We start from the raw sequence: 23,519 nt of genomic DNA, 5'->3' as shown, positions 1-23,519 counted from the left end.
TTCAAGCTTTCCAGAAAAAAAACATCTTTTTTTTTGTTGTTTCTTTATGACTCCATCTTCAGTTAACATAAATACATTATCTGTTAATTTTTGAATTGAATGTATAGAGTTGCAATCAGACATTCAAATCAAAGAAAAATATGGTAATGTCTCCATACTTTTATAAGACCTTTCTTTCCAGAGAAAAATATACCTCATTTCAGAGTCATACCTTATTCATGTCATTGCTTTTTGGCAGTACATACATCTGTGAACAATCATTGTCAAGGATGAAGCACAAGAAGAGTAATATTTCATCAAAAATCTCTGACAAACACCTTGAGAACTCAACAGAAATGGCAACAGCTGCCATCAAACCAGCCTAGTTTCACAAAACAAGTTCAAACATCCCCCTATTTTATGCTTGTATTCCTTTCTGGTTTTTATGTTTTAATAAAAAATACAGTAAAAAAAAAAGTTTTGTTAATTATATACATTAACCTTATTATGCATTTTATATGCAGCCCAAGACAAGTCCTGTTTGCTCAGTATGACCCTGGCAAGCCAAAAAGTTGGACACCAATGCTGTAATGTGCCCCACACCCATGTATGCAGTAGCTCCCTCAGTCTGTAAGGACATTTGGAGAGCATGTCCCATTGTCTTGCTGACTGGTGTCATCTTTGTACTATCAAACTGATGTCTGTTCTGTGATGGTCCTCTGACTAGTCAGGTCAGATTGTTTCATCTTCTCTGGTTAAGTTCTTGTGGTTCTTCTGCATGATACTGTTTCTCTGTGCCTTGTTATGTGCAAGATGTGCTTTTTGAAACACCAGGTAATTCATATCATATCATAAAATCATAGAATAGTTTGGGTTGGAAGGGACCTTTAAGGTTTTCTTGTTCCAACCCTCTGCTATAAGCAGAGACACCTCCCTCTAGATCAGGTTGCTCAAAGCCCCATCCAGCTTGGCCTCGACTGCCTACAGAGAGGGGGTATTCACAACTTCTCTGGGCAATCTGTTCCACTGTCTCACCATCCTCACAGTAAAGAATTTCTTCCTCATATTTAGTGCAAATCTATCCTTTCCTAGTTTAAAACTATTTCACTACATGCCCTTCCAAAAAGTCCCACCCCAGCTTTCCTGTAGGCCACTTTCAGGCATTGGAAGGCCACTATAAGGTCCCTGCAGAGGCTTCTCTTCTCCAGGCTGAAAAGCCCCAGCTGTCTCAGCCTATCCTCATAGAGGAGGTGCTCCAGCCCTTTGATCATCTTCTTTACTCTCCTCTGGACCTGCTCCAACAGTTTGATGTCCTTCTTGTGTTTGAGGCCCAGAACTGGATGCAGTACTCCAGGTGGAGTTCCATGAGAGCAGAGCAGAGGGGCAGAATCTCCTCCCTTGATCTGCTGGTCACACTTCTCTTGATGCAACCCAGGATACCGTTGGCCTTCTGGGCTGCAAGCACCCAGTTGCCTGCTCATGTTGAGTCTTTCATCAACCAACACTTCCAGATCCTCCTCAAGGCTGCTCTCAAGACATTCTCTGCTCAATCTGTATCCAATCTGTATCTGTGCTTGGGATTGCCCTGTCCCAGGTGCAAAACCTTGCATGTGTTCTTGTTGAACTTCATGAGGTTGGCATGGACCTACTTCTCAACCCTGTCCAGGTCCCTCTGGATGACATCCCTCCCCCTCTAGCATGTCAACTTCACCACTCAGCTTGGTCTTGTCTGCAAACTTGCTGAGGGTGCACTTGATCTCATTGTTCATGATGCCTACAAAGATGTTATTTAACAGTGTTATTTAACATTGATCCCAGCCAATCCCTGAGGAACGCCACTCGACACTGGACATTGAGCCATTGACCACAGCTCTCTGAGTGCAAACATCCAGCCCATTCCTTATCCAGTGAGTGGTTTATTCATTAAAAAGTTATTATGGTCTATCCATAAAAGCATTTCAAATCCAGTGTGTTTTTAAAAAGGTCTAATGAATGATGCCATAAAGTTTCCATTCTCCCCATTAACTGTCTACTTACCTTAGGCACTTATGTGAATCTCAGACCTGATGATTATATTCAGCATGATTTTGTGGTTCAACCAAGCAGGCAGCTCAGACCACACAGCCATTCACTGGGATGAAGAAGAGAATCAGAAAAAAAGGTAGAATATAGGCTGGGATAAAAACAGTTTCACAGGGCAGAAAAGGAAGGGAAATAACAAAGTAATAATAAACAATAATATTAATAATATATACAAAACAGGTAATGTAGAACGCAATTGCTTACCATTTGCCAACTAATGCTCAGCCACTCCCTGAGCAGCTAACCAACTCCCTGAACTCTATTATTCACTCTGACACCATATGGTATGGAATACTCTTTTGTCCAGCTGAGGCCAGCTCTCTTGGTTCTGTCCCCAGCTTTTTGAGCACTTGAAGCTCCTGGATTGCAGGGCAGCGTGGGAAGACAAATATCCCTTTGCATAGTGTAAGCACTTCTGTGCAGCAACTAAAACATCAGTGTGTAATCAACATTATTCTCTTCCTAAGTCCAGAACAGTGACATCATACCAGCCACTATGAAGAAATTATCAGCTTTAATACATTGTGAATGATGGTGACAGTGTTAGAATATTGCAAATTTTATGTCAGGTAGGTCCACAAATGCTCACACAGGATCAGAAGGAAGGTTGTAGGCAAGTTTTTCAGGACCTATTGAACCAATAGGAAGCTGAAGGTGACAGTTTCCTGGATCGCAGCCTTACCAGTGATTAGATATGGTGTAATCATTTTGAGCCAGAGTCCATAGAGTGGCATCATGTGAATTCTCTGTCAAATAAAATATTCAAGACACTGCCCTCAGTGGGTAAAGTGATATGCACTGTCTTTTGGGATAGGAAAGGGGTGATCTTTCTGAATTTCCTGGAACCCAGACAAATCATCAACTCTAACTTCTATGTCATGGCACTAAGTTGAAGGTTCAAGCTTTCAAAGCCAGGCCAGAGAAGAAGACAGCCTTTCTCTTGCAAAATGATAATACCAGGCCTCATACCAGTATGAAGACTGGAGTGCATTGCCAGTCGTGACTGGACCATCTTACCATGCCCACATTATGCTTTGGATTTGGCACCTTCTGACTTACATGTGTTTGGGCCTATGAAAGGTGGACTGCATGAGAAACATTTTCCTAGCAATCATACTGTCGCAGAAACTGTGAAGCAGTAGGTCACCTCCACTGGTGCAGATTTTGATGAGCGCAGCATGCAGGCTCTTGTTCATCGCTGATGAAAATGCACAGCTAAGGTGCTCACTATGTTGAAAGAAGTGTCTTGTAGCTGAAAATTTTCTCTATCAAATACTGCTATTAAACTCCTTGTATCTGTTTAAGTTTCCATAAAAATAAAAACAAGGCATTACTTTCAGAGAAAGATTCTGTTCTTACAAATTCTTCTTGCTTCTCAGTAAGCTAGTTGCACTACCTTAGGCTTCTTTAGATATTAAAAATGTTTCTCAGTGCTTAAATTACATGAAGAACTCCAAATTACTAAAGGCAATTCTAATCAATATAAACTAGCTGAATAAATATAACAGGAGAAAAGTATCATTAATGTTGCTATTTTTGTAGAGGCAAGACTCTATTATTCTATACTGCTGATTCATGTTAATCAACCTAAATACAACCTGAAAACTTTTAGTAAATACATAATTAAGACATTTCAGATGTACATATCCATCAAAATTCCACAGAGCTTACAAGAAATATTTTGAGGCAATCTCTTTGTTACTGAATGGTATTTTCCATCAGAATTCTAGAAAGTATTCCTGATCGACATTTTGGCAAACAAAATTCCCATCTGTATTTTAAGAGAACATTCTGTTTCATCTTTCCAGTTGCAGATGAATATAGATGATTACAAAGAACATAATTTGTAAACATCAGGGATTCTTGTAATAACAAAGGACTATTTGACATGCAATTAAGACCATCTTGACTTGTAGAAGAATCTATACTCTTAGAATGTGAAGGAATTTAATGCATGCATACATCTGCCTCATCATATTTAAAAAGTAATGAAAGACAGAACTTAAATTAGAGATGAGATCCATCCTAGAGAAATCAAGACCCTCTTAGAAAACTCAAGAATTCTCAACTAATTGTCTCGTTTCAGCTACTTTAATCTTGAATTAGAATTCAGAAAAACAAAAAAATCCAGGAAAACTTGGTCTGGGGGGAGTGTCCCTGCCTATAGCAGGGGGGTTGGAACAAGGTGATCTTAAAGATCCCTCCAACCCAAACAATTCTGTGATTCTGTGAGTCTATAACTCTATGAAAATCTTTTGAATCTGAGCATTTTAAGAAGAAATATCTAAATGGATTTGCTGTACTTTTACAATGATGGAATAAAGTTTCATTTCTACAAATTGAGATGAAAAAAACAATGAACCTTGTTGTCTTGACTGCACTGGCATTAGTGAGATCTCATCTAAGCAGTTCAAAAAAGAACAAGAGAAGCATAATTAAGGAACAGGTTGGTGGGTTTAGCAGTCAATCTCACTTTCTGACCATCGTTCACTTCATTGTAGAGAAAATTTACTGTTTTTTTCTGAACCTTATATGCCAAAACTCCAGTCATTATCTACTTTACTTCTTCCATCTTTCCTTTCTGAACAAATCATTGACATGGTTGTGGTTTGCAAGTTAAAGGGTCACTTCTTACTCACTAATTACAGTGGATCCCAACATAGAACTCAGGGAGGATTTCTACTGATTATGCTTATCATAAGGATGGATCCACTGGGATATGGTGAGAAAGCAGGGACTGAACTGAACAAACTGAAAGAGCTGAAGCTTAAGAAGACAGAAAATACTATTTCAACTGTTAATTATAGGATGACACTGGAACAGTTTGGATTAGATGTGATCCTCCTCCTGCTAGAGATAAAGCACCTCTTAGAAGGAGCTATTCAGAGCATAATTTCCTCCAGAAATCCTGAAATTCTGTTCCATCATTTCTGAGAGGACAGTAACAGAAACAGTTATAAGACAAGGAACAAAGAACAAATGCCGTCTTCCTAGTAAGCAAGAAGTTTCTAGATAGTTCCTTGTTGGACAGTTTCCAAGTGTTGCAGATGAATTAGATGTCAGAACTTCCCTTGACTTCCATGGCAACAGAAGCATTGAATGACAAATAGAAGGACAGGTAAATCTAGAAAGGATACTGTATCACATCTCACTGTGACAGAAAGAGCACTGGCATCTGCCACACTGCCTGGTTTGGGCTCCTAGCAGTGTGTTTTAAAATATAGATTTTGCTGGATTTGCAGCTACAGTTTTTACAAAAAAAAAAAAAAATTAAACTGCCTTAACTCTATTTCTCTCTAAGTCCTAGATTTACTATTTACAGTAGTAATTGTATTGGTACTTAGTTTTGCAAGGGGAGCCATTTCACATCAATCACCTTTGTAATCATACTTCAGTAGCCCAGAGATCTGTCTAGCTCTAATGTAATCAGTGGAAGCTGATCATCTTAGAAGTCTGTAGGACACACTTTTTCATACTAATAGAGATGAAAGCAGAACGTAGTTGAGTCACCAGGATATGGTTTGTATGGAAGGTTTGGTTACTGTATTAGTGGAGATAGTCAAGGCCGTGCTCATCTAAAGAGAGCACTAGCAAAAAACATTTATGATTGGCTAGCCATACAGAAAAAGGCATGATCAGAAAATATACAGAGGAGGCCTCAACCTCTTCCTCTTCTACTGATCAGAAGAGAAGTCTACTGGAGGACCCCAGGGCTCACCTTCAGTTGCTTGCTCCTGTCAACATAAAGGCTCACTTCCACTGTTGCTACTCATACGTCCTCTCACTTCCCCATGCTGGGATCTCTCCCCTGTCATGAATAAAACAAAGGTCTCCCAGTGATAGACTTTCAAACTCTTGGGTTTTCCAGTATATAGACCCCAGGACCATGATCTCTCTGGTGGTTGGACCCTAGACATGTTACTCTCCCTGCTATAGATCTGCCTTGAAGTCAATGTATGAATTATATGTACTTAAATCAAAGGTTCAAGTTCCCTGGGAAACCAGTCTTCTGCTAGCATTTAGAATTCCCATTTACAAACACATCAAATAATAACCTCCCACCCATGAATATAACAAAGTTTCATTGGAAGGCAAACCAGAGTGCTGTGTCTATGTGCAGGATACGATCAGAAAAGTGTGTTAACAAGCCACCTACTTGCATGCAATCAGAACATTTTAGCTCCCTTTTCCTGTTTTCTCACACTTACTCTTCCCTAAACTACCTTGGTTCCTCCCTATTCTCACTTCTCAGCCTTCCTTTAATTATCCCCATAATAAGTCTCACACGTTGCCACAGTCCCCTAGAAGACATTCCATAACAGATATCTCACTGTCCACATATGCCCCTTGGGCAGCCCAGGAAGTCCCACACCCCTGTGGGCAGTGACCTGCAGTGGCCAGGACTATGGGGCAGAGCCTCACCTATGAATATGTCATGAGGTCTTGCACAGACCAGTGCTGCTCAGCCTCCCTTGACACTAGGTAGAGGCCAGGGTTGGTTCTGCCTCAGCTCAACCAGGTAATACGGTTCCCACTGCTGTTGCTCTTCTGCTTCTTCTGCTCCTTTTGTACCTGCAGCAGTCAGCCCTCTATCATGATAGCTAACCATTTCCCATTTGGGGATGCTATTTCTGCTTTCTCATCTGGAAGATTTGGCAAGATAGTGGAATAAAACACTTACAGTGACTGGAAGATAGCTTAAAAATATTCATGGACTGCAATTTCTGCATGTTAGAAGGAAGACCATTACCTAGGAAAGGAGGAAATACTATATTCTGAAGATCTTCCTAGAGTTTTTCCCTTGTTTTTTCTGAATGTTGTATGATTCATATAAATCACACGAGACCATAAAGATACCCAGCTTTTCTTTTTATAGCCAATTTCATGTTCAGATGAGTTCTTTCCATTGTACCTTAATACCAGGGAGGATAGTGATAAAAGGCAGAGACTTAAGATTGGAAAATAAGACTGAAAATAGCAAAATAACATCCAGTTTGGAAGAAATATAAGTTAATATATCTAGGGAAAAATGACACCAGATACATTTTCACTGGGAGCGTGGCCTTGGGAAAGGAGGCGTAAAGGATTTGAGCTTTTGTGTGTTAGAGCAGAGCTTGGCACCAATCACTGCATGAGACGATTGTGATTGTTCAGTCTTCATACAGACACAGAGTCTTAGCACTGGCAGAGACTTAAAACCTCCCATTGTTACAGTAAATCGGAGTAACTTGAGTGCTCTTTTAATTCCTTTTAATTTAGACATGGTCCTACAAGCTCTCAGAAAACAAGATTGTCCAGGATGCAGTGGTTTTGGTTCAAAACCACTGTAACTCTCTCCCAAAAGGGCAAGGTGATATCCACTGCTCAGCGGAGGAGCCTCTGCCCTGTTGTTGCCGAGCAGAGCAAAGCTGTTTGAGAGAGAAGGATGGGTGGAAACAGATACCTACTCGGCGTTGTAGGCGTCCCCCCCCCCAGACCATGCTTGGCTCCCCAGGTGCCTCTGCAGAATAGATTTGAGGCCCTGGAACCCGAGGGAGAGGTGTGTGCAGGTGTGGAGGGAGGCCCACCCGTGAGGATGCCTCGGGGAAAGCGGTCAACCTCACGCCTCAAGACTTCCTCCACCCGGAAGGATAGGAGGGTGGTTGTCATAGGTGACTCCCTGCTGCAAGGAACCGAAGGCCCTATATGCCGGCCCGACCCTACCCGCAGAGAGGTGTGGTGCCTCCCTGGGGCACGGGTCAGAGACATTGCTAGGAGACTTCTCAGACTGATCTGCCCTTCTGACTACATCCACTATTGATAGTACAGGCTGGCAGTGAAGAAGTTGGTGAGAAAAGCCTGAAGGCTATCAAAGATGACTTCAGGGGACTGGGTCGGGTAGTTGAAGGAACAGGTGTGCAGGTGGTTATTACATCTGTACCTTCAGTGGCAGGAAACGATACTGGGATGAGCCTAAAAACCCATCTCTTGAACAAATGGCTTAGGAGTTGGTGCAAACGCAGAAGTTTTGGTTTTTTTAATCATGGGGCAATTTGCTCGGCACCTGGCATGATGGCTGCAAATGGAAGCAGCCTGTCTCCATGGGGAAAGAGGGTTCTAGCCGAGGAACTGGCGGGACTTACTGACAGGTGTTTAAAAGGTATGAAGGGGGAAGGGGACAAAATGAGGACCACTGGGACTGAGGGGGCAGTTCGAGGCTCCAAACAGAACTTGATGGGTGGAGACAGTGGAGTTCAAAGGCTTGGAGAGGGGTGGGGGGATGCTGCTTCTCTTAAGTGCCTGTATACTAACGCACGTAGCATGGGAAATGGACAGGAAGAGCTGGAGTTCTGCGTGCAGTCGCGAGGTCATGATCTCATTGCGATCACGGAGACGTGGTGGGACAGCTCGCATGACTGGAATGTTGTCATGGAGGGCTGTGTGCTTTTTAGGAAAGATCGGCTGGCTAGGCGAGGTGGTGGAGTTGCTCTTTATGTGAGAGAGCAGCTAGAATGTATTGAACTTCACTTGGGGGAGAGTGATGTAGCAGTGGAGAGCTTATGGGTGAGAATCAAGGGGCAGGCTGGTAAGGGTGACACTGTTGTGGGTGTGTACTACAGGTCCCCTGATCAGGATGAGGAGGCTGATGAGGCCTTCCATAAGCAACTGGATGTAGCGTCACGTTCCCAGGCACTGGTGCTTATGGGGGACTTCAATTATCCAGATATTTGCTGGACGACCAACATGGCCAGGCATGCACGGTCCAGACGGTTCTTGCAGTGCGTTGAAGACAACTTTCTGATGCAGGTGGTGGAGGAACCGACGTGGGGAGGGGTGTTACTGGACCTTATTCTCACCAACAGGGATGGACTTGTTAAGGAAGTAAAGGTTGGGGGCAGTTTAGGTTGTAGTGATCATGAGATGGTGGAGTTCAAGATCCTGAGTGGAAGAAGCAAAGCAATAAGTAGGATTGCTACCGGGGACTTTAGGAGAGCCAACTTCGATCTCTTCCGGGACCTACTTGGAGCTGTCCCATGGGCTCGGGTGTTAGAAGGTAAGGGGGCCTCTGAGAGCTGGTCAGCATTTAAACTGCTCTTCTTCCAAGCTCAGGATCAGTGTGTCCCTGTGAGCAAGAAATCGGGAAAAGGTGGCAGGAGACCTGTGTGGATGAGCAAGGAGCTCATGCGCAAGCTCAAAGGAAAGAAGAAGGTCCATGAAATGTGGAAAAAGGGTCTGACCACTTGGGAAGAATATAGGAATGTAGTCAGGGCCTGCAGGGATGCAACAAGGAAGGCTAAAGCCCGCCTGGAATTGAATCTGGCTAAAGTGATAAAAGATAATAAAAAAGGCTTCTTCAAGTATGTTAACAGCAAAATGAAAACTAGGGAGAATGTGAGCCCCTTACTAAGTGAGGAGGGGGTTCTGGTAATGGGGGATGCTGAGAAGGCAGAGATACTGAATGCCTTCTTTACTTCTGTCTTCAGTGAAAAGGCTCTCTCTCAGGTTTCCCACACCCTGGAAGTTAGTGAGAAGGTCTGGGGAATGGGAGACTTCCCTTTAGTCAGGAAAGAGGACGTGCGTGAGCGCCTAGGCAGTACTAAGGTCCACAAGTCCATGGGACCTGATGGGGTGCATCCACGTGTGCTGAGGGAGCTGGCGGAGGTCATTGCCGAACCGCTCTCCATCATTTTTGAGAGGTCTTGGATAACAGGGGAGGTCCCTGAAGACTGGAGGATAGCCAGTGTCACTCCAGTCTTCAAAAAGGGCAAGAAGGAAGACCCGGGTAATTATAGGCCTGTCAGCCTCATCTCTGTCCCTGGAAAGGTGATGGAACAGCTTGTGCTGGATACCATCTCCAGACAACTGGGAGAAAAGGAGGTTATCAGGAGTAGTCAGCATGGGTTCACCAAGGGGAGGTCGTGCTCAACCAACTTGGTGGCCTTCTATGATGCTGTCACATGCTGGGTGGATGGGGAAGAGCGGTAGATGTAGTCTACCTTGATTTTAGAAAGGCATTTGATACTGTCTCCCACGACATCCTTATAACAAAGCTGAGGAAGTGTGGGATAGACGAGTGGACAGTGAGGTGGTATGAGAACTGGCTGGCTGACAGAGCGCAGAGGGTCGTCGTTGGTGGTGCAGAGTCTGGCTGGAGACCTGTAACCAGTGGTGTCCCCCAGGGGTCTGTGCTGGGTCCGGTCTTGTTCAACATCTTCATCAATGACCTTGATGAGGGGATAGTGGCAACCCTCAGCAAGTTTGCTGATGATATGAAGTTGGGAGGATTGGCTGACACATCTGAAGACTGTGCTGCCATTCAGCGAGACCTGGACAGGCTGGAGAGCTGGGCAGTAAGAAACCGGATGAGGTTCAACAAAAGCAAGTGTAGGGTCTTCCACCTAGGGAGGAATAATTGCATGCACCAATACAGGCTGGGGGATGAGCTGCTGGAGAGGAGCTCTGCAGAGAGGGACCTGGGCGTCCTGGTGGACGACAGGTTGGCCATGAGCCAGCAGTGTGCCCTCGTGGCCAAAAAGGCCAATGGCATTCTGGGGTGCATTAAGAAGAGCGTGTCCAGCAGGTCGAGGGAGGTGATCCTCCCCCTCTACTCTGCCCTGGTAAGGCCTCATCTGGAGTACTGTGTCCAGTTCTGGGCTCCCCAATTCAAAAAAGACAGGGATCTCTTGGAAGGAGTCCAGCGGAGGGCCACAAAGATGGTGAAGGGCCTGGAGCATCTCCCCTATGAAGAAAGGCTGAGTGAACTGGGTCTGTTTAGCCTTGAGAAAAGAAGACTGAGAGGGGACCTGATCCAGGTTTATAAATATCTGAGGTGTGGGAGCCATATTGGTGAGGCCAGTCTCTTTTCAGTGGTATGCGGAGACAGGACAAGGAGAAACGGACACAAACTGCAGCACAGGAAGTTTCGCACGAATGTGCGTAAGAACTTCTTTGTGGTGAGGGTGGCGGAGTGCTGGGACAGGCTGCCCAGGGAGGTTGTGGAGTCTCCTTCTCTGGAGATATTCAAGTCTTGCCTGGATGCCTACCTGAGCGAGCTGGTATAGGGAACCTGCTTTGGCAGGGGGGTTGGTCTTGATGATCTCTAGAGGTCCCTTCCAACCCCTACAATTCTGTGATTCTGTGATTCTGTGATGCATATTTTGAAGTAAAGGAGGTAAAATGCTGAGGTTCATATAATACTCTGAGTTTACAGATTTGTTAAACTGTTTAAAAAACATGGAGAGTCTGAGCATTCTTTTTTTGTAAAGGGAAAAACAAGCAATCAATATTGTCAGGACCTTCTGTACAGAAAATATCCCCATCCTTCTCACAAGTAGTTTTGTGACAGATCAGTGAGGCTTGCTTTAAAACATCAGACATCTAGAGGTTTCTAGGTTAATTCTTTTCATCTGAGAAACAATAAAAATATCCTGGTATGCTTTGTATCTGGATACAAGTATTGGCCAGTAATTGACCTCTGTGATATTTACTTACCTTTTTATTGGACTGTATGACCCCAGTTGCAAGCGTAAACTCTTCAAAAATTAATTATATGGTTAAGTAGATGAGATATTTACATCTGAAGAACACATGAGAGATGAAATTTAGCCCTTACAGAGTCACTGCTGTTCACCCAGAGCACAACACTGTCAAAGGAGAAATCTCAAAGTTGCCTCAGTGTAAGTGAGATTGAGAAGTGGATTAACACATGTAGCTGAGGTCAGGATGCATTGATGGTGCATTTAAAGGCTATCTGGAATGACTGCTGCCACTTTACTCATGTGACTTGGTAAAGCGGTGAGCTGAAACGTAGATTTAATTCTGCTCACATTATTCATCAGTAATAGTCTATATGTGTAAAGCCACTCTCATTTACATCATTAAAGGTAGCATTCCTGAAATAGACAAAAAAGAAGAATGAAGTAGGGAAAGGCAACTATATGCACAATGCCAGCTTCAATTGAATAGTCTTTATTTTACTCCATAAATTCTATTTACCTCAGCAAGATAAAATGACACTGGGATTACACGAGGATCATAAAATCATAGAGTTGCAGAGTAGTAAAGTTTGGAAGGGACCTTAAAGACCATTATTTTCCAACACCCCTGCCATGGGCAGGGACACCTCCCAGTAGGCCAGGTTGCTCAGAGCCCTATCCAGCCTAGCCTTGAACACCTGCAGGGATGGGGCATTCTGTTTCTCTGAATAGACTGTTCCTGTGTCTCAGTACTCTTAAACTGAAGAATTTCTTCTTAATGTCTAATCTAAATCTATTCTCTTTTATTTTAAATCCATTACCCCTTGTCCTATCATTACATTCCTTGATAAAGAGTCCCTACCCATCTTTTCTGTAGGCTTCCCTTAAGCACTAGAAGATCACCGTAAGTTCCTGTCAGAGCTTTCTCTAGACTAAACTACCTGGACTCTTTTAATCTGCCTTCACAGGAGAGATGTTTCAGCCCTCTGATCATCTTAGTGATCTCCTCTAGACTCCCTCCAATAGAATGTCCCAGGCCTGGATGCAGTACTGCAGGTGGGTTCTCAAGACAGTAGAGCAGAGGGGGAGAATCACCTGCCTATGTCTCCTGGCCATGCTTCTTCTGAAGGAAATGCTGTATGTCAGTTCAGCCACACTTACTGCTTCCAGAAGTTTTTCCCTCTGCCCTGATCTGCATGTGCATCTCTGTTCTCCATGGCAAGAAGAAACCTATTCACAGTAGCATACACACTTATTAAATGAACTGATTAAGCAGATGATTTGGGTGCTGGAGATCCAGGGTCTCAAGATATAATGTGTAATAGTCAGCAACGGTATTTCATAACTAGCTTTAGAACACATTGTTTATACGTAAAATTTCCATTGTTTCACTCTGGTGGATTCAAAATTTGTAACAATGTGAATGAAATTGCTAGGAAAAAGATATAGTTCAAGCCCTGAGCTAAGCGAAAGGACTTTGGTCTTACATTACAGAGCACGACAATAACTCAAAATTAAATGCTTCATTTCCACTGCAAAATCTGAAACCTCGTTTCAGGTAAAATGGATTTCTGTTACAGTGACAGAAAGGAATTAGTGACTCAGACTGGGACTACCAAAATCAATCCCTCTCAATTGCTTAAACACACGGGGAAGAGAAAAGTGAGAGCAGGGTGGCCTTCATTCAGCACCCAGAAAATATGTTTAATCTACTGGGGTTTGATAACCCAGTAGTCTCTCTTGCAAACAGATATTTGTGTTTTTACTGTCTTCTCAGATGAAATACAAATCATTGCTCCGGCAGAGGAGATAATGGGCAAGTCTTGTTGGAGGACTGATCAGTATGCATACTCATCTAACAGTTTTGCTGAAATACCACTCAAAGCAGTCCTTGGAGACAGCTGTGATTGAGAGGCAAGTTGTCTATTCAAGATTTTGTTAACTCACTTGGAAGGGTGGAATAATATGCACAGACCTGCATAGTGTATTCACTGAACAGAGGGTGAATCAAGGTGTAACTTCCAGTTCAGAAGCAGGAGCGGTATGTTTCTCTTACCATTGTAGCAAGGGGAGTTGGGAACAGTGTAGGTTATGGACATGGAGATACAGTAAAGCTTTGTCATGGACATAGAATCATAGAATCACAAGGTTGGAAAGGACCTACAAGATCATGTAGTCCAATCGTCCCCCTGTTACCATTGCTACCACAAGACACTAAACCATACCTTGTAGCTCCTCATCCAGATGCCTCTTGAACATTGCCACAGTGAGTCCCACTCCCTGGGCAGGCCATTCCAGTGCCAGAGAAAAAGTTCTTCCTTATGTCTAATCTAAATAGCCTAATAGCTAATCTAAACAGCTGAGGGAGCTGGCAGAGGTGATTGCTGAACTGCTCTCTATCATCTTTGAGAAGTCTTGGAGAATGGGGGAGGTGCCTAAAGACTGGAGGATAGCTAGTGTCACTCCGGTCTTCAGAAAGGGCAAGAAGGAAGATCCAGGTAATTACAGGCCAGTCAGCCTCACCTCTATCCCTGGAAAGGTGATGGAACAGCTTGTGCTGGATGCCATCTCCAGACAACTGGGAGAAAAGGAGGTTATCAGGAGTAGTCAGCATGGGTTCACCAAGGGGAGGTCGTGCTTGACCAACCTGGTGGCCTTATATTGTCACATGCTGGGTGGATGGGGGGAAAGCAGTGGATGTAGTCTACCTTGATTTCAGCAAGGCCTTTGATACTATCTCCCCACTGACATCCTTATAACAAAGCTGAGGAAGTGTGGGATAGATGAATAGACAGTGAGGTGGTATGAGAACTGGCTGACTGGCAGAGCACGGAGGGTCGTCGTTGGTGGTGCAGAGTCTGGTTGGAGACCTGTAACTAGCCGTGTTCTAGGGAGGAATAATTGCATGCACCAATACAGGCTGGGGGATGAGCTGCTGGAAAGGAGCTCTGCAGAGATGGACCTGGGTGTCCTGGTGGACGACAGGTTGGCCATGAGCCAGCAGTGTGCCCTTGTGGACAAAAAGGCCAATGGCATTCTGGGGTGCATTAAAAAGAGCGTGGCCAGCAGGTCGAGGGAGGTCATCCTCCCCCTCTACTCTGCCCTGGTAAGGCCTCATCTGGAGTACTGTGTCCAGTTCTAGACTCCCCAGTACAAAAAAGACAGGGATCTATTGGAAAGAGTCCAGCGGAGGGCCACAAAGATGGTGAAGGGCCTGGAGCATCTCCCCTGTGAAGAAAGGCTGAGTGAACTGGGTCTGTTTAGCCTTGACAAAAGAAGACTGAGAGGGGACCTGATCCAGGTCTATAAATATCTAAGGTGTGGGAGGCAGAGTGGCGAGGCCAGACTCTTTTCAGCAGTGTGGGGAGACAGGACAAGGGGAAATGGCCAGAAACTGGAGCACAGGAAGTTCTGCACAAATGTGCGCAAGAACTTCTTTACAGTGAGGTGACGGAGTGCTGGGACAGGCTGCCCAGGGAGGTTGTGGAGTCTCCTTCTCTGGAGATATTAAAGACCCACCTGGACACCTACTTGTGTGACCTGGTGTAGGGAACCTGTTTTGGCATGGGGGTTGGAATCACTGATCTCTGGAGGTCCCTTCCAACCCCTATGATTCTGTGATGTGATTCTGTGATTCTGTAAATCTCCTCTGGAACAAATTGTGGCCATTTTCTCGGGTTTGTTGCCTGGGAGAAGAATTCAATCTCCTCCTCATCACAACCTCCCTTCACGAAGTTGTAGAGTGCAACGAGGTCTCCCCTGAGCCTCCTCTTCTCCAGACTAAACAATTCCAGCTCCATCAGCTGCTCCTCATAAGGCTTGTGCTCCAGATCCCTCACCAGTTTCGTTGCCCTTCTCTGGACATGTTCCAGGACCTCAATGTCTTTCTTGCAGTGAGGGGCCCAAAACTGAACACCGTACTCAAGGTGCAGACTCACCAGTGCTGAATACAGGGGGATGATCACCTCCCTTCTCCTGCTGGCCACACTATTTCTGATGCATGCCAGGATGCCATTGGCCCTCTTGGCCATCTGGGAACACTGTTTCATTTACAGCAGAGCACCAACCAATGCCCCCAAGTCAATTTCCTTCTCACAATCATCTAGCCACTCTGTCCCAAACCTGTAGCGCTGCATGGGGTTATTGTGGACAAAGTACAGGACCCGGCACTTGGCATTGTTGAACCTCATCCCATTCACCTCAGCCCAGAGATCCAGCCTATTCAGATCTCTCTGAAGGGCTTTCCTACCCTCAGGCAGATCGACACTACCTCCCAATTTCGTGTCGTCTACAAACTTACTGAGGGTGCATTCAATCCCCTCATCTAGGTCATCAGTAAAGATATTAAACAAGATGGACCCCAGTGCCGACCCCTGAAGGACACACTTGTAACAGGTTGCCAGCTGTTTAAATGCTACTCTCTGGGCATGGCCAATTCCATATTTTAGGAGGCATCACAAAAGATCTACAGAATATTGGGCCTAACCTGGATTTGGTGAGTTTTCAGAAAAGAGTGACAGCAACGTGGACATCATGTAGTTTGCAACACCTGACTCAGGATTTTATCCCAAGTGTGACAGATAAAGTGCAAACCTGGCTTCAAATATGTAATAAGAATTACATTCTAGAGTGCATTTTTCTTTGTAAAAAGGGAGTTTAGAATGACATGCTTTGATTTTTGACATCTAACTTACACATTGTTATGGATGAACCTTGATAAGTGATATTTCAAGAGCAGTAAAGGTGCTCAAGAAGGCTTAATTTGCAACATAATAAACAAACACATGAATCCTTATCAAGCACCACATTTCCACCTGTAATGCCCATGCATTACTGACTGTATCAAGAAAGTTTTTTAGCTGAAGAATACAACATATTAAAATTGCTCTGAAAAACTGTTTAATATTTATTATGCTTACGACACCATGAGAGTTTGAATGACTGATTTGACAGCTATAGTTGATGATAATAGACTTAGAAGCCATTAAAGATTTGATAGCACAAAGCGGGTCCTTCTATTTGTCATCTAGTACTGAGTAATAAAGAGGATACAATACCTGTCTCATCTATATGTAAAAGCATAGACTTCAGCCCTAAATCTGAATTATGATGTGATGACTACCAGTTCATGTGTCCCTTTCAATGACTGAACACACTAGATCTGACCTAGCTACTAACAAATATGCAGCCCCATCACATAGCTGCTTTCTGGTGGACAAATTACATCTGGGCTCTTTTATGAAATGACCTGATATTACATGATGCCAGAGGAAATGTGAGCTTAAGACAGTGGGATTTCTTAATGCTGGGGACACCTCTGATCTAACTAACAACACCCACAAGTGCTGAGGAAGCTGGCAGAAGTGATTGCCAAGCTGTTCTCTATGATCTTTGAGAGATCATGCAGAATGAGAGAGGTATCTGAGGACTGGAGGATAGGCAGTGTCACTCTAATCTATGAAATGGTCAAGAAGATAGAGCTAGGAGCCAATCAGCCTCATCTCTGTTTCCAGAAAGGTGATGGAACAGCTTGTAAATGTCATCTCTGAGCAAGTGAAGATAAGGAGGTTATCAGGAGTAGTCAACATGGATTCATCAAGGGGAATTACCAATCTGGTAGCCTTTTATGATGTCATGACAGGCTGAGTAGGTGAGGGGAGAGCAATAGGTACTGTGTACCTTGACTTTTGCAAGACTTTTGACACAGTCACCCATAATATTCTTGCAGGTAAGCTTTGGAAGTGTGGGTTAGATGAGTGTACACTGAAGTGTATTGAGAACTAGCTGACTGATCGAGCTCGGTGCAGTTTAGTCTGAGGCCTATAGCTAGTGGTCTGGGTTTGGTCTTGCTCAACATCTTCATCAGTTAGCTGGATGAAAAGATAGAGTCCACTCTCAGCAAGTTTGATGATTATATAAAGCTGGGCAGAGTGACACATAGAAGGCTGTGCTACCATTCAACAAGATCTGGACAGGCCAGAGTTGGGCAGAGAGAAACCTAATAAGATTCAACATATGCAGGTCTAGAGTCCTATACCTGAGGAGGAAATGCATATAACAGCACAGGTTAGGGGATGACCTGCTAGAAATGAGCTCTGCAGAGAAGGACCTGAGTGTCCTGGTGCACAGCAGGTTGGCCATGATCCAGCAGTGTGCCCTTCTGGCCAAGAGAGCTAATGGGAACCTAGGGTGCGTTAAAATGATCATGGTCAGCAGGTGAAGGGAGGTGATCTTTCCCTCTACTCTGCCCTCGTGAGGCCACATCTGGAGTACTGTGTCCAGTTCTGGACTCCACAGTTCAAGAAAGACAGGGAACCACTGGAAAGAGTCCAGTGGAAGGCCACAGAAATGGTTATGGGTCTGGAGCATCTCCCTTATGAGGAAAGGCTGACAGACTTGGGACTGTTCAGTCTGGAGAAGACTGAGGGGAGATCTTATCAATGTTTATAAATATCTAATGGGCAGAAATCAAGTGGATGGTGCCAGACACTTTTCAGTGGTGCCCAGTGACAGGACAGAGGGCAAATAAGCAGAAACTAGAACACAGAAAGTTCCATATGAACATGATAAAAACTTCTTCACTTTGAGGGTTACAGAGCACTGGAACAAGCTGTCTATGGCAATACAAAACCCTTTGGGATGCTTTCTTGTGCAACTTGCTGTAGGAAACCTGCTTTAGCAGTGAGTTGGACTAGACAACATCCAGAGATCCTTTCCAACTCCTATAATTCTGTGATTCTGCGATGCGAAAGTTTCACACATCTCAGCACGTAGTTTACAGATTGTATAGATAACTGTATTCCCATGTACTTTACCCCATCTAGCTTTGTGAAATTCTGTTTTTGATTCTGTTCCTCAGAACAATGGCTTTAGAAATCATACAAATTCCAGAGGGCTTTGTGTGCAGACTGTACCCTGCACTTTGGCTAGCAGTGTTTGCAAATGAGCCAGTCCCTTCATAATGAAATTTGTCTTACAAAAAGTAATTACACCATCACTTAAACATTACTATCATTTCTGGAGGGTAAAACAAGTTTTTCTTGCACCTTCAGAATTCAGACTGAGAAAGAAAAGCTCAAGATCTTATACAATTCCATGAGAATAAAATAGTTTAGCAATACAGAAATGACCCTCTTGTTTGCTGGAGAAATAGCAGATGTGATCCATATTCTTAGATGTTTCTTGAATGTTTGAAGTTTTGGGAAGGAAAGTCTAGGTTCTGATGGAAAAGTGAGAATATTTGATTTGAGTCAGTAAGGTCTTATAGAAATGCAGTTTAGCTGTGTTAAGTAAACATTTAAATGAAAAATTTAAGTTTTCTTATCATAGAAGATAAGTTAGGAACCAATCTTAGAAAGTCACCAGATCCCCTACCCTGCCACTGCTGGATATGAAATACTGAGATCACAGCAAACTGTTCAGTTATTTAAAAAAAATATCAAGGAAATTTTTTTATTAGTAACATTTAGTTTGTTTTTTCTTTTTCCTTTACTACAAAAGAATGATCACTTTCTACATTGTACTGTCACTTAGATCCACTCCACCTTCTAATTGATGTAAGGTCACAAGGAATACTTTAGCTTTAAAGCACTATTGAATCCAAAGAGCAAACCTTTTCCTGTTTTTATTTTTATTTTTTTTTTTAAACTACATCCCTCTCTCTGCTTAGTTCTTGGCACTAATTATAATTAGAAGGTTTCTACCAGGCAAGGATAGAATTTGCCAACTCATACATAAACAGTGAGGGTTAGATCAAGTTTTTTCCTATTAGCCCTAAGTTTGCTGTGCTTTGTTTAGCTGTCATCATGCTGCTCTACCAAGGAAGCTGGTTCACAGCAGTAGTAAATGAAAGACAAAGGCAACCCGGATTATAAAACTAACATGAACTACAAACCAGATAATTCAAATGACATTTGGGATCTGTTGTTTCTTCCTTTTTGGTAGAAAGTCATATGAAATTCTCGTTCAGCATATCCTGACCTCTTTGGCCATCCCGTCTCACCTATTCCAGTGGACTATGATGTAAAATTAACTGTACATATGCACCTTTCACTAATTCATGTCAAGAAGTATATATCCCTGTAAATTCTTCAAAGAACAGTTCATAGTGATGAATATGATCAGGCAGATCTGTAAAGAATATTGTAAAGAAATCCCTGAGAACTAATTAATTAATAATTAAAGAGGGAAAAAATATAAAGACCTATGTTGCTGTTATCCCTGAAAGTTGACAGAGTTGTACAAATAAAAATAAAAATGCAGAACAAACATCAGCGTCTAGAATAACAAGTAGTCTAAAGGAAACTGTAACAGCCATAAAATGCAGCAATAATAGTGTGCTTGAGGTCTGTTGAAATTACCACCATTTCTCCCTCAAGCCGTTAGTCATGTTAAATTAGTGCCAAAGTACTCAGACAGACTATTCAAACATAAGCAAAGAAAATAAATACTAGCCATTGATAAACACGCCAAATGAAGCGATTGATGCTGAGTTGTTGTGGTACAAGGTAATAACAGCCAGTGCGCTGTGTCACCTCAATGTTCTCCTCCCTAAAGGTTAGATAGTGGGTACAGGATTACACTAATTTCAAAAGTTCTTTTAGTGACACTAGTGAAAATAAAAAGAATTTTTATTAAAAAAAATAAAAAGAAAATGTCCACACATTTTCTGTTTTCAGGAATTTGAGATTTATGTTTCTCCAGTAAATACCTCTTTCATTTGTTCTGTGTCAATCTACCCATTGCACTGAGCTCTTTTCGTCTTTGCTCTAAAAGAGGAGTGCAACATATATACTGCTTTCAAGGAAAGGTTCTCAGTCAGTTTTTCCTTTCTTATAGTACCTGAGTTGACAGCACCCTCCACTGCTCTGTAGCTTATGAAGCTGAACCAGGAAGTGCGCTAAACCTCATCACAGTCCCTGAGTTTTTTCTGTGACTCACCTGACACATATAGCTTTGCATCCATCAGTCTACCTTCTGTGAGGTAATCTTGGCCATAAAATAATAATCTGGATTGCCCTTGAAGCAGCCTGCTGTGGAGCCTTTCTATGAGAGCTCTTAAGAATAAGATATATCCAACATCAGCTGAGTGATAGCACATGTTGGGTACATGGAACATCGTTTGACTGGTCCAGCTCCTCTGGAGGTAGGTGGTATGACACTGAACAACAAGAGTGGGCTAAATCTTTCTCCTGGAAATGTGTCTCAGTTGAAGGAGTTGCATGCAAACAGTCGTTCAGTGTGCAGCAGCATCCAGAATGACGACAAAACATTAAGCTTGATCAAGAAGAAGAAAGGTGCTTGAGAACAAAACAGAGGACGTTGCTATGAAAACCTTGGTACAGCCACATCTTGAGATGTGGAAATATGTGTATTGTAAGAGATCAAGAGGACTAAAGAGATGTCTCATGAGAAGAGGCTGAAGAGCCAAGGAAGAGATTCCTGATCTCTTAGTCTTTAGAGAAGAAGATTAGAAGGGCTATGGGTGAGAAAAAGCAAAGCTGTGAAACAATTACTCACCAAATTGTGCAATCCTTGGATTATACACAACTGTTTAAACTGGTAGGATCTTGATATAAAACATGTAAAAGAAAGTAAGTTTCCAGTGAGTAGTGAACTTTTATAATTTATAGTCATAAGAATTTGGGGATGCAGATCACCATAACAGTGGCTCCAAAAAGGTCTCAGACAACTCCCACACAACCAATCCATAAAGAGATACTAAAAGAAAAAGAAAAGAACATACATTCTAACACCTCTGGCAACATCTGGGGACCCAGGAAGCACAAGAAGAAGGGACAGCACAAAATATCAGGGCTTGTCTGTTGTCCTGAAACAGCATTTTCTGTTGCCAATGGTGAGATAGAAAAGAGAGGTGGATGGACATCTGGTTTGACCCAGACATATATTTCTTCTGTTCTGTTTTTGTCCTCTCCCTGTCATGAATACAGTTATATACTAGGCAATTGGTATTCTACTGACTTCAACTACTTCATTAAAATTTATTTTAAAAAAAGGAAAAAAGTTTTGTCTATTAATGACCATTTGGAGTAGAAATCTGAATTATCTTCCAATTCACGAACTCGAGCTTGAGTAAAAATTGAATTCATCAAATGGTGAAGAACAAAGAAAACAAGAAATGTATTTCTTGATATTAATGTTTGATACTTTATGCAAGCTTCTATTAATCAAACCCACACAACTGCTGCAGTGAAAGAACACAGTTGTTTCTGACATGATATAGAGTCTAAAGGTGGAAAATGACCAGGTAGGAACATGATTATCTAGTATTCAATTTGTGTGCAACATTCAGAAAGCAGCAGGAAGTGAATAAGGATAATTCCATCATTATTGCATAGTGCTAACACTTTAATGCTTTTATAATGTACAGTAGCCTTTCTGGGCCTTTCCACAGTAATTGCTGGGTCGACTCAGAGTGCCATCAATATTCTGCAACTGCATTATACTGCATAATGCTAATGGTATTAAAGAATGATACTGAACATATAATTGCAAACAAAAACCAGGATGTGAAGGAAGCATTGTGTAGACTGTATGTTGTGACTCTAAGGCAGGAGATACCTTGCACAATTAATAGTCCCATCTGTAAGGGTGTAGCTGATGCATTCAAAAAGCTGTTCCACCCAGTCTGTCACCAGGAGAGGATTTGATTTGGTGTATATGCAAACACAAGTCTCTCCTGAGCACACAAACAAGTCTGCTGAAGATCAGGATATCACTGACATCTTCAATAAAAAATTGAGTGGCTTTATGGATGTCTATACCAGGGTCTGCAACAGTGGTATTTCCAGAAGGTGCAAAAGAATACGAATCCTCAGGTTTCAAATACAAAACCAAAAATTTCTTGATTCAACAAGGACTACATAATACTTCAGGATATAAACAAATAGCATTATCTGCTAAATTTGAATGTTTTTTTTTTTTGCTACAGGATACCCACTGCAATCTGAACAAAAAGTGACATATGCAAGGAAATATTAAAAACTCATTCACAGGTGGAGCTGGTAACTGTAAATTGAAGAAGTCGTCAGAACTAAAATGAAACATTACATTCACCCAGCAGTAGGAAGGAAGAAACAGGGAATGTCTATGTTCTTTTCTAATCATTGTTCCTTTCAAAATGAGAACATTTATGGAAGCTTAAACATATCTTAGGCCTTCTGCAAACAAAGAATGAGCCATGAATGTAAAATATTTCAACAATTGCTGTTTTTTTTGTGTGTGTGTTTGTGAAAAGTTGATTTTCTGTACTTGTTATTTTATCTAACAAATGGAAAGTTAATTTTTATGAAAGAGGGGTCAAAGAGCCCTGACGTCTCACTTTTAAAGAAAACTGGCTTAAGCTATCAGTGGTATAAATGTTTAATTGGTAATCACAAATATAAATTCTTGTATTTCACAGAATCATTTAATAGTTGAGGTTTGCAGACACTTCTGGAAGATCATACAGTCTAACCTTGGTGCTCAGAACAAGCTTAGATACAGGTTGAGCAGTGCTATGGCCAACTAGGCTTTAAATATCTCCATGAATCCATCACTCCCATGGTGACTTTTTTTTCCTACCATTTAAACTGAATTCCCCATATATTAATTTGTGCTCATTGCCTCTTCTCCCTTTGCTGAGAACCACTGTGTAATTCCTGGCTGTGTGTTCTTCATTTCCTCTCTTCAGGTGTTTCTACAGATGGATGAGATTCCCCTCAGTGCCTTCTAATCTCCAAGCAAACAGTTCTAACCCTCTCAGCCCTCTTCTTGCATGTCAGGCGCTCCAGTCTCTTCTTTACGTAAGTGGTTCTCCACTGGACTTTCTCTAGTAACTCCATGCCTCTCTTGTACTGGAGAGCTGAGAGCTGAACACAACACTGGAGATGTGGTATCATCAGTTCTGAGTAGGAAGGATTGCGTCTTTCAGCCTACTGGCAACAACCTTCCTAAATGCAGACCAGAAAGCTGCAGACCTTCTTTGCTGCAGCGGAGTAGTAC

The 23,519-nt window shown here is 42.6% G+C and overlaps 1 long non-coding RNA gene across 3 annotated transcripts in view; it reads left to right on the top strand.

The window, feature by feature from the left end:
* Positions 1-23,519, top strand: part of LOC146545785 (uncharacterized) — a 52,826-nt gene that overhangs the window by 12,243 nt on the left and 17,064 nt on the right. For all 3 annotated transcript variants that reach the window (XR_014881043.1, XR_014881045.1, XR_014881044.1), the window contains exon 2: positions 23,209-23,320. This is a non-coding gene — a long non-coding RNA (uncharacterized LOC146545785). The remainder of the gene's footprint in view (positions 1-23,208; positions 23,321-23,519) is intronic.

This window comes from Meleagris gallopavo, chromosome 1, assembly GCF_905368555.1.
Source record: "Meleagris gallopavo chromosome 1, MGAL_WU_HG_1.1, whole genome shotgun sequence".
NCBI classification, from domain to species: Eukaryota; Metazoa; Chordata; class Aves; order Galliformes; family Phasianidae; genus Meleagris; species Meleagris gallopavo.
Note: the sequence above shows the minus strand (reverse complement) of the source record. Positions and strands in the feature narration are given on the sequence as shown.